Source organism: Sciurus carolinensis, chromosome 9, assembly GCF_902686445.1.
Source record: "Sciurus carolinensis chromosome 9, mSciCar1.2, whole genome shotgun sequence".
Lineage (NCBI taxonomy): Eukaryota > Metazoa > Chordata > Mammalia > Rodentia > Sciuridae > Sciurus > Sciurus carolinensis.
In genome coordinates, this window is record NC_062221.1 from 63,152,172 (window position 1) to 63,161,130 (window position 8,959).

Sequence of the window (8,959 nt, forward strand, 5' to 3'; positions counted from 1 at the left end):
CCCTGGGCCTCGCTAGGGCCACTATCGGTTGCCACCTGCAGGCCTGGTCTTAGGCTGGGTGCTTTGAGGCAATAGCTACATGGCATTTGGCAGGTTGGAGAGTCATCCAAACATTGAATTACCTGGCCAGAAACCATAAGTGAGAAGAATAGCATGAAAAGAGAACTTCAGCTACTCCTGTGAAATACCTTTATAAGAACTCATGAAAGTGCTTACCTTGTGAAACAGGAGATTTCAGGAATGCAGGCTGGTCATCTTCAGGCATCTGCCTGCTTACCATTTAAGACAGGATTTACACTATTCCAGTGATCCCAAGGGAAGAACTGGGATTAGCAGGTAGAAACTGCTGCCTCATGGCTGAGTAAGGGCTTTGGTCTTGTCCACTGTGGTGATGGTTTCACAGTGAGGTATTTCACACTTTGCGTACGTGCCATTAATTATAATTCAATTATATTTCAGCAAAGTAGAAAGGCATATGAGGCTTAATATTATATAGTTTGGGGCTTCAATTATTTAAAGTTGATCAGCCTCGTCACTGTCATGTAACCAAGAACCAACATGAAGTGCGATGAGGTGGTTTATATGGGGTGAAACTTGACTGTGATTATTGGGTCCTGTGACTTCTTTGAAGTTCTTAACATTAGAAAGCATAGTTTAATAGAAGGTACTAGGTCTAGGAAGACAGTTTCAGGGTTCTGGGTTTCTGGGATCTTTGAACGGCCATCATAGAGCACTAGAGAGAGGGAGAATTACTGCCAACTTCCAGACGCCTCACTTCTATCTCTGGACAACTGCTGTTCAAATGAAAATAATGTGAGAGATGATTGTGGCATTAGAAGGAGCTTCAGAGGTAGCTTGGTTCTATTCCCCTCCAGTGGTCTCCCTCCATGCATGAGGTGTCCCAGGCTTCCTCCTCTCTCCACTCCCAGTGCCCCTGCAGAGGGCTCTGTGCTGGTATCTGGCAACCTGGAGTTTGCATAAACTAAACCTTATTCAGTGGTTGAGTATTTTGTAATTAGAAGTGGGAAGCACATGTACTTCCTGCCTCACTATGAGATCTTGAACACATCACTTCACTGCTCAGAGCCTCAGTTAAATCCTCTATGGTGGAGTCAGTATTCTTTGCCCCTGGCCTATGATATTCTAAAGTGCTTAGTCCTGCTCAGCACAGTTATATATTCCACGAATGGCAGGGCATAGACTGTCATGAGCATCCTGGGAAGTAACAGGGGTAAGATGGATAGAGAGTGGAGGGTCCAACTCCTCAACTCACAAATCTGTGCAGCTGCTGAGAAGGGAAAGTTGGAGGATTTGCTTTCTCTCCAGGTAACAAAGATGCAATTGAGACACTAGTTCTCTGGAGGTCATGTACCTGCCTTCATTCTCTCCATTGAGCTACATCCCCAGTCCTTTTTATTTTTTACTTTAAGACAAGATCTTGTTAAGTTTCCCAACTGGTCTTGAATTTGTGATAATCCTGCCTCAGCCTCCCCAGTAGCTGGAATTACAGGCCAGTGCCAATGTGCCGGGCTTTGCCCCTTAACCTACTCTTTTTGCTGCTGCCCCAAATTCCAGATTTATTTATTGAAATTTAATAATTGAAAGATTATTCTTAATTTTGGCTCACCGGGCTTGTCTTTGCTTTGAGTGTTTTGCTCCCATGATAGATCAGATGGTCTCCATCTTATACCTTCCTCTGAATGAATATCCCATTCATCTGGGCAGCAACTGGCCCTCCTCCTTTTTCAATGCACTTGAGACCCTACTAGGACTGGATTCAGCCCTCAATAGTCTGTTACTGCTCCATGTAGCCTAGAACCTTCTCTGCTGGGCCCCCCAGAGCTGGAAGCATTACAGAGCCTTGCACCCCTTTCTCTCTACCCCCACAACATCATGCACAGGTCCACATATCCAGGTGCTCATGCATGCTCTCACACAGGCACACACACATGCACACATACACACATGCACACTAGCATGAGCCTTGATCACACTTCATTAAATCCAGTGGTAGCAAGTGTCTCTCTGTTCCTGTCCACTGTATTTTTCACTCCTTTCACCCAATCTTTGGAAAGCCTGTTGCTTATTCCTTTGATCCTTTTGGCCAATGCCTCATCTCTTACCCCAGATGTCACTCCCAAGGCTGACCATTATAGTTTTCAATATTTTCCACTATTGAAATGTTTAATGATATACTTACATTAAAAATGAAAATAAGTTTTCTGGAGAACTATTTGTTGATATTTAACAAATGGAATATACTTACAATATCATATCCAACAAGAACGTTTGCTGTGTACCAAGCATTGTGGTATTTTAACCCACCTTAACTCATTTTCCCTTCTCTTTCTTTTTTGTCCCAGGGATTGAACCCAGGGGTACTTAACCACATCCCCAGTCTCCTTTTTTTTTTAATTTTTAAAATTTTGAGACAGGCTCTTACTAACTTGCTTAGGGCCTCACTAAGCTGCTGAGGCTGTCTTTGAACTCACGATCCTCCTGCCTCTGCCTCCTGAACCACTGGGATTACAGGTGAGTGCCACCACATCTGGCAACTTATCTTATTTCTTGTCATCCACTCTATGAGTCTGGTACTTTTATATCATCACTTCATTCTACTTCTAGAAACTGTTCCTAAGGGAAACATCTTAAATATATTAAAATTGCATGTATCCAAAAATTTATCACAGCATTGTTCAAATTGAATATACCTATGTGATAGAATGATGGGCAGCAATTAAATACCAAAATTTTCAGGCATATTTAATAATGTATAATCATATGTTAACTGAAAAAGAAGGCATAGAAATTACTGAAGTAATATGGGCCCAATATTATCCATGAATCCCCAGACAAAAGAGGAAAGAGAAAAGGAAAGTGACAGAAGAAATATAGTAAAATCCTAATAGTAAATATCTCAAAGAGGGAGAATTCTTTGTTTTATTCACTTATATGTGTTATCTAATTTTCACAATAAGCATGCTATAATCTTATAATCAGGCAAAGTAAATGTATAAAAAATTTGCTACAGCATAATTTCTTTAAATTATACTAAATCTCTACTATAGACCAAATCTCCTGTTTGCCCCCATGACAAAGTTCATGATTGTGAGCTTCACAATCTCTTTGACAGAGACTGTGAACTAAAAATTAATATTATTTCCCAAGATGAGAAGTCAGAAATCTAATGCAGTTTACTCTAATTACACTGAAAATGTCCAAATTTTAAAAAAAATCTGTGTGCTTCACTGTGGCAGGAAACGAATACTCATTAAGGATCCACTGAACTTCCTGTATTTCTCTGAGAAATGGAAATTTAACTAACATGCATTAGGCTTTCTCTTTTCTTCCAGAATGTTTTCTTCTTCCAGGATTTTTCATCTTAGTGATGGTCTTTGTTTCTTTCCTGTGCATCAGCCCTTGTTTCTCTCAAAACTTACTGGCCCTGGTTCAGTTTGAAGTCAGTGAAGGGGCTCCTTCAAACGGACTCCCTTGCCTCTGATCTTGTGAGCCAGGTAGAGCAGCCCCATTTAAAATCCTGAGTCTATGGTAGTGTCCTTGGTAAAACAGGGCCACCTGAAGCCCCAGCACTTTCCTTTGACTGCCAAACAGCTTCATCAAACAATTGATTCCAGGATAAAAGCTGTTTCTTCCTCTGGGGGAAAAAAAAAATGAAAGCAGACCCAGAATCTGTCATCCAGTTGCAGGCAATCAATGGACACCCCCCTTCCACGTTAGCCACTCATTTCTGCACATATTGAACACAGCATTGATTTGTAGTCACCCCAAATCCAGACTTGAGATTAGGCTTTGCAACTAACTGGGAAAATTTGTGCAAGCCTGAGAAGGTTGCTTATCTGCTAATAACTCCTGTAGAGTTATTAGCCCTGTTTGAAAGAATGAGAAGTCTACATAAATGTGTATGTAAGCATCCAGGTCTTTGTTTCTAATACTGTTCTCCAATAAAAGGAACCAAGCCTTCTTAGAAAAACGGCTGACTCTAGGACTGAGGAAGCAAATATAAAAGATGGTCCTGGAGTCTCTTGCAGTGGCAGAAAGTAAGAAAGAGATAAAATAATAATGAGGAGTGGTAGGGAGGGAAAGGAGGATATGTTAACTGGGTACAGCAGTAACTGAAAGAGTTCCCAATGGCCAAAGTTGGAACAATTTAAACCACAAATTTTTAAAAAGTGGTACTGGATTATAACCCAAAGTATAAAACAACTACTCATGGTTTTTAGACTAAATTAATAAATGAGGGAAAAGAGACAAATTTCTCACTAAGAAGTCAAATCATTTATGTAATACTGCCCCCTGTAGGAGGGTTACACAGCTCACACTCCTCAAGTTTGGACTGGGTGACTTCCTTTGAAGAAGCGCATTATGGAAAGGGGGAAAAAGAGAACTTTTGCAGTAGGGAACTCGACCGGTAGGACTCCAGCCAGGTGATGGAGGTCAGCTTTACAGTGGCAGGTCATGTTAAGAGTGCACATTCCTAATTCAAGGAGGTGAAAATGAAATCTTCCCTATGTACTCTTCCTCCAGAAACACAAAATTCCAGTCTAATTCTGAGAAAAACATTGGCAAATTCTAGTAGAGGGAACTTTCTGAAAAAGACCTGGTCAGCAATATAGTAGAAAAAGGGGAGGAGGAAGAGAGAGGAGAAGAGGGAAAGAGGAAGCACCAGAGACTGAAATGGAGCAAATACATTCTATGCATGTACAATTATGTCAAAATGAAGCCTACTATTATTTATAATTATAATGCACTAATAAACACATTTTTAAGAAAAGACTTGGTCAGTACTTCTTCAAATTGCCAAAGTCATCAAAAACAAGGAAAGTTTAAGAAATTGTCACAGTCAAAAAAAAAGCCTAAGGAGACCTGACAACTAAATACATGTGGTACCCTATATGGGGTCTTGGAACACGTAAGTACACTAGGCTAAGCTAAGGAAGTCTGAATAAATTAAGGACTTTAGTTAAAAGTAATTTATCAATATTGGCTTAATTGTGATAATCATATGATACTAATGGAAGCTGATGACAATGGGGGAACTCGGTGTGGGAAATATGGAAGCTGCCTGTGCTGTCACCACAATTTTTCTATAAACTTAAAATCGTTCTATAATAACTAATTCATTGTAAAAATCGTACATAAAAAACAACATCATTTTTTCCTTATCTCTTTCTCCCTCTGTTGTTAGGAAAATACTATATTTCTTATTTATCAACAGACCATTTTATCACATTCATCACAAATATTATACTAGCAGGATCTCAATGCATGTCTATTGCTTGTTTCTTCTTTTATCCTTGAGAAATGGAGAAGGAAAATTATTGGTGTGTCAGTAAAGAGAGTGAAGGACAAAGAACTGGACTGTAGCCTAATACTGCCACCACCTTCACCTTTCTTCCCACCCTCCTCCACTCAAACTCACCCGCTTAGCACACCCACATCCCCCACAGAGGTGGGTAGGCAAATGCTGCAGCCATGCTGGCGTTCCGCCACTTACTTACCAGTTGTATGTCCAGGGGAGATTACTTATCACTTTAAAAGTAGGGCTCTTCATTTAGGACCAAAAAGTAATAGTCTCTCCCTGGAGATGATGTACACAGAAGGCTGAATCCAGTGACTGCCATATATAAACTCTCAATAAACGGTAGCTACTATTGTCCTCTTACAATAATAATTAAAGGAGTGCAAAATGAGACTAGGTTGAGAAAGCAAAGTTTGAAATAAATAACCATGAGTCCACGGGGAGAATAGATAATTCCAGATAAGTGATGTAGAGAGTGCCCCCTCAAGGAGGGTTATGCAACTCACTGTTAACTCCTCCATAAGTGAGTGCTGCACACAGTGACTTCCTTCCAGAGTGAAGAGTACAATGGGAGGTAGGGGGTCAGCGGAGAAATCTGACAAATGCTGCTCAGTCAAGTGTCAAGGTTAACGTCAAAATGGGTATGTCATGCTGATAACATGATGTGATAAGAAGGCACTTTACTTCATACCCTCCTCCTCCCCAGATCCTATAACCCCAATCTAACCATGAGGAAAATATCAGACAAACCCACATTGAAGGAAATTATATAAAATTCCTGACCAGGACCCCTCAAAGCTGTCAAGGTCAGCAAAAGCAAAGCAAGTCTGAGAAAATGCCATGATCCACTGGAGTCAAACAAACATGACAATTAAATGTAATACAGCATATGAGATGAGGTCTGGAACATAAAACAGTTAAAATTAAGGAAATCTGAACACACTGTGGACTTTAATACTAAGGTATCAATAGATGTGATAAATGTACCATACCAATGTAAGATGTCAGCAATGGGGAAACTGGATTTGGAGTGTGTTGGGACTTTCTGTACTATAGTCACGACTTTATAAAACTATTCTGAAACAAAAAAGTTCATTAAAAAAGAAGTGTGAATACTACATTTGTAGTAATTGAGAATTACCTATTTTAATTTTACAGTTGCCCTATCTTTGCTTATCACTTGTTAAAATAATTGAAGATACCTCATGGCAATGTCAGGATTTAGGTTTAGATTGATGGTATAAGCTAGTTTTGATTTAAAAAACAAAAATACCTAGTTTAGTGAGTCAACTCTGCCCCCTAGTGGTTTAATGTTCAATTTACACTTCGCTGCTGCAAGGGACATTCCTCAGGTTCCAGGCACCATTTTTAAGAATCAAGATATATTCTAAGACTCTGATCTGCCAGTACCATACTTTGTTTGTTTAGATACACAGAATTTTACCTTCCTGGGAGATCCCTAAGGAAATAATCATATGTGTGTGAGCAACCAGCCAGCAGGACTCCATGGCCAGGCAGGAGGGCAGTTTGAACATGTGAATGGAAAGTCTTAACAAATTTGATGTTGATTTGTATATCCATGATGAAAATCTGTTTTTCAAAAATTTCCATAGCATTTGTACAGGTGTCAATACTTTTTGTGACATCTTTAGGTGGCTTTTTAAAAAATTTTAGGTGGAAATTAAGAAAAATGTCTTGAGTTCCACACCTAGGTGGACTGGGTGGAGAACAGGGAAGAGAAGTGCCAATTTCTAAACTGTGGTTCCCAAGTGGGAGCTATTTTACCCTCAAGGGAACATTTAGTAATATCTGTGGATACTTTTGATTGTCTTGGTTGGGTTGAAGCCAGAGATGCTGCTAGTCTTACGATGCACAGGACAACTACCTACAATAGTGGTCTAACCTAGGACTGGGATTTAACTTAGTGATAGAACACTTGTCTGGTATGCTCAAGATCCTAGGTTTGATCCCAAGCACAACAAAAATAAAAAGAATCATCCAGCCTTAAGTGTTAACAGTGTATAGGCTAAGAAATTTTAATTTAGAGGAAGCGAATCATCCAAATTAGAGGTGTCCATGAGAACCTATGCCTCCTACAGAATTTACAGGAATCTTCTTTGGACCTCCTACAATCTAGGTGTGAATCAATCTTATCTAAATCATCAGGTACAGGGTGATACTAGTTTACACCTGGGTTATGATTTCAAATAAGAAAAATAAATCAATTAGTGTTCTTATTTGCAAGTCACAGATGCTAACCAGGAAAATTGAGCAGGAAAGGAATGAATTAATCAATAGTTGACAGCTCATAGAATCTCTGGAAGGGCTGAAGAACCTAGCCTGAAGGACTGAAGAACCTGGCCTGAAGGCCAAGAAGCAAAGAAAAGTTCATTAAAGCACACTACAGAACTGGTCCCTAAAGACATCAAGTGCTCCCACCACTGGCATGGACACTGCTGGAACAAAGAAAGGATGTATATATTAGCATGGTGATGGAATGGGTGCTTTAAAAAGGAAAGGAAAAAGAAGCATGACATCACTTTAAAAGCATATAAATATCTTTCAGCCTTAACATTAGAAAATTGAAAATTCAGCCACTTAAGCTCAAAACCCTGGGGTCTCTTTGACACCATAATCATAATCCAAGTCAAAACACATTTAGATAATTGCAATGTCCTCCTAAATGATCTCTCTGCTTTTAGTCTCTCACCTTTCACCAAAACTATTACTACTGTTAGATCAATCTCTTTAGGGTTCCATTTGGATCATGGTGCTTCTCTACAAAGAAATTATGGGTAAGTCCCTTTTCCAATAGAAAAATACCCAAAAAATAATTTGACATTATTTAAACCACCTTGTGATCTATTCTGAACCTACTTTCCTGTCTTCTATCCCACTACTCATTCAGGCAAATGATTTGCTTATTCAGTTTTAAATATACTAAGCAAATTATTTTCCTTTCATCTTTCTCTCACAATTCTTTTTTGAGTTGCCTTCTCTTCTTTTCTTTGCTTATTTAAACCTCATACCTGTGTTTGTAAGGTCCAGTCCAAAACTCAGAGAACATCTAAAAATACCACTAATCTACCATACGAGATCTTGAGAAAATGAACACATTTCTCTCAGTTCATAAAAGTACAAAATAGAAGTGTTATAGTGTACACCACTCCCTGGTGGAACCAGTAGCCCCAAATCAGTTGTTCTGAGGTACCTAGAAGAAAAGCGCTAGAGCACAGTCGTTCTCATGACTTTCTTGTGGATGCAGTAGGTTCATTTCCAAATCCCCCTTTATCAGCCCTCCACATTGCAACCCACCATATAGAAGGCTGTCTTTCAGGGTACACTCTTGCCCCTGTGTTCGTAAAAGAGCACTTTTTAACACCCCGTGAAACAGACCTTAAAGTTGAAAACAGTTCAATCTCTTTCAACCTCTCTGTATATCTACTATGCAAATGTATTTGTATACTATGGATATTATTAAAACATGCTATATGTTTTAATGAAGTAGGTATGAATCTCCATCTGCAAACTGATAAACAGGATAAATATCATATTTCTTTAAATGAACTGAAATTTAACTTAATTTAGTGGGTTTCTAAACTCAACTGCTGCCATTTGGTGGTTCTCTCATTAAGGAAA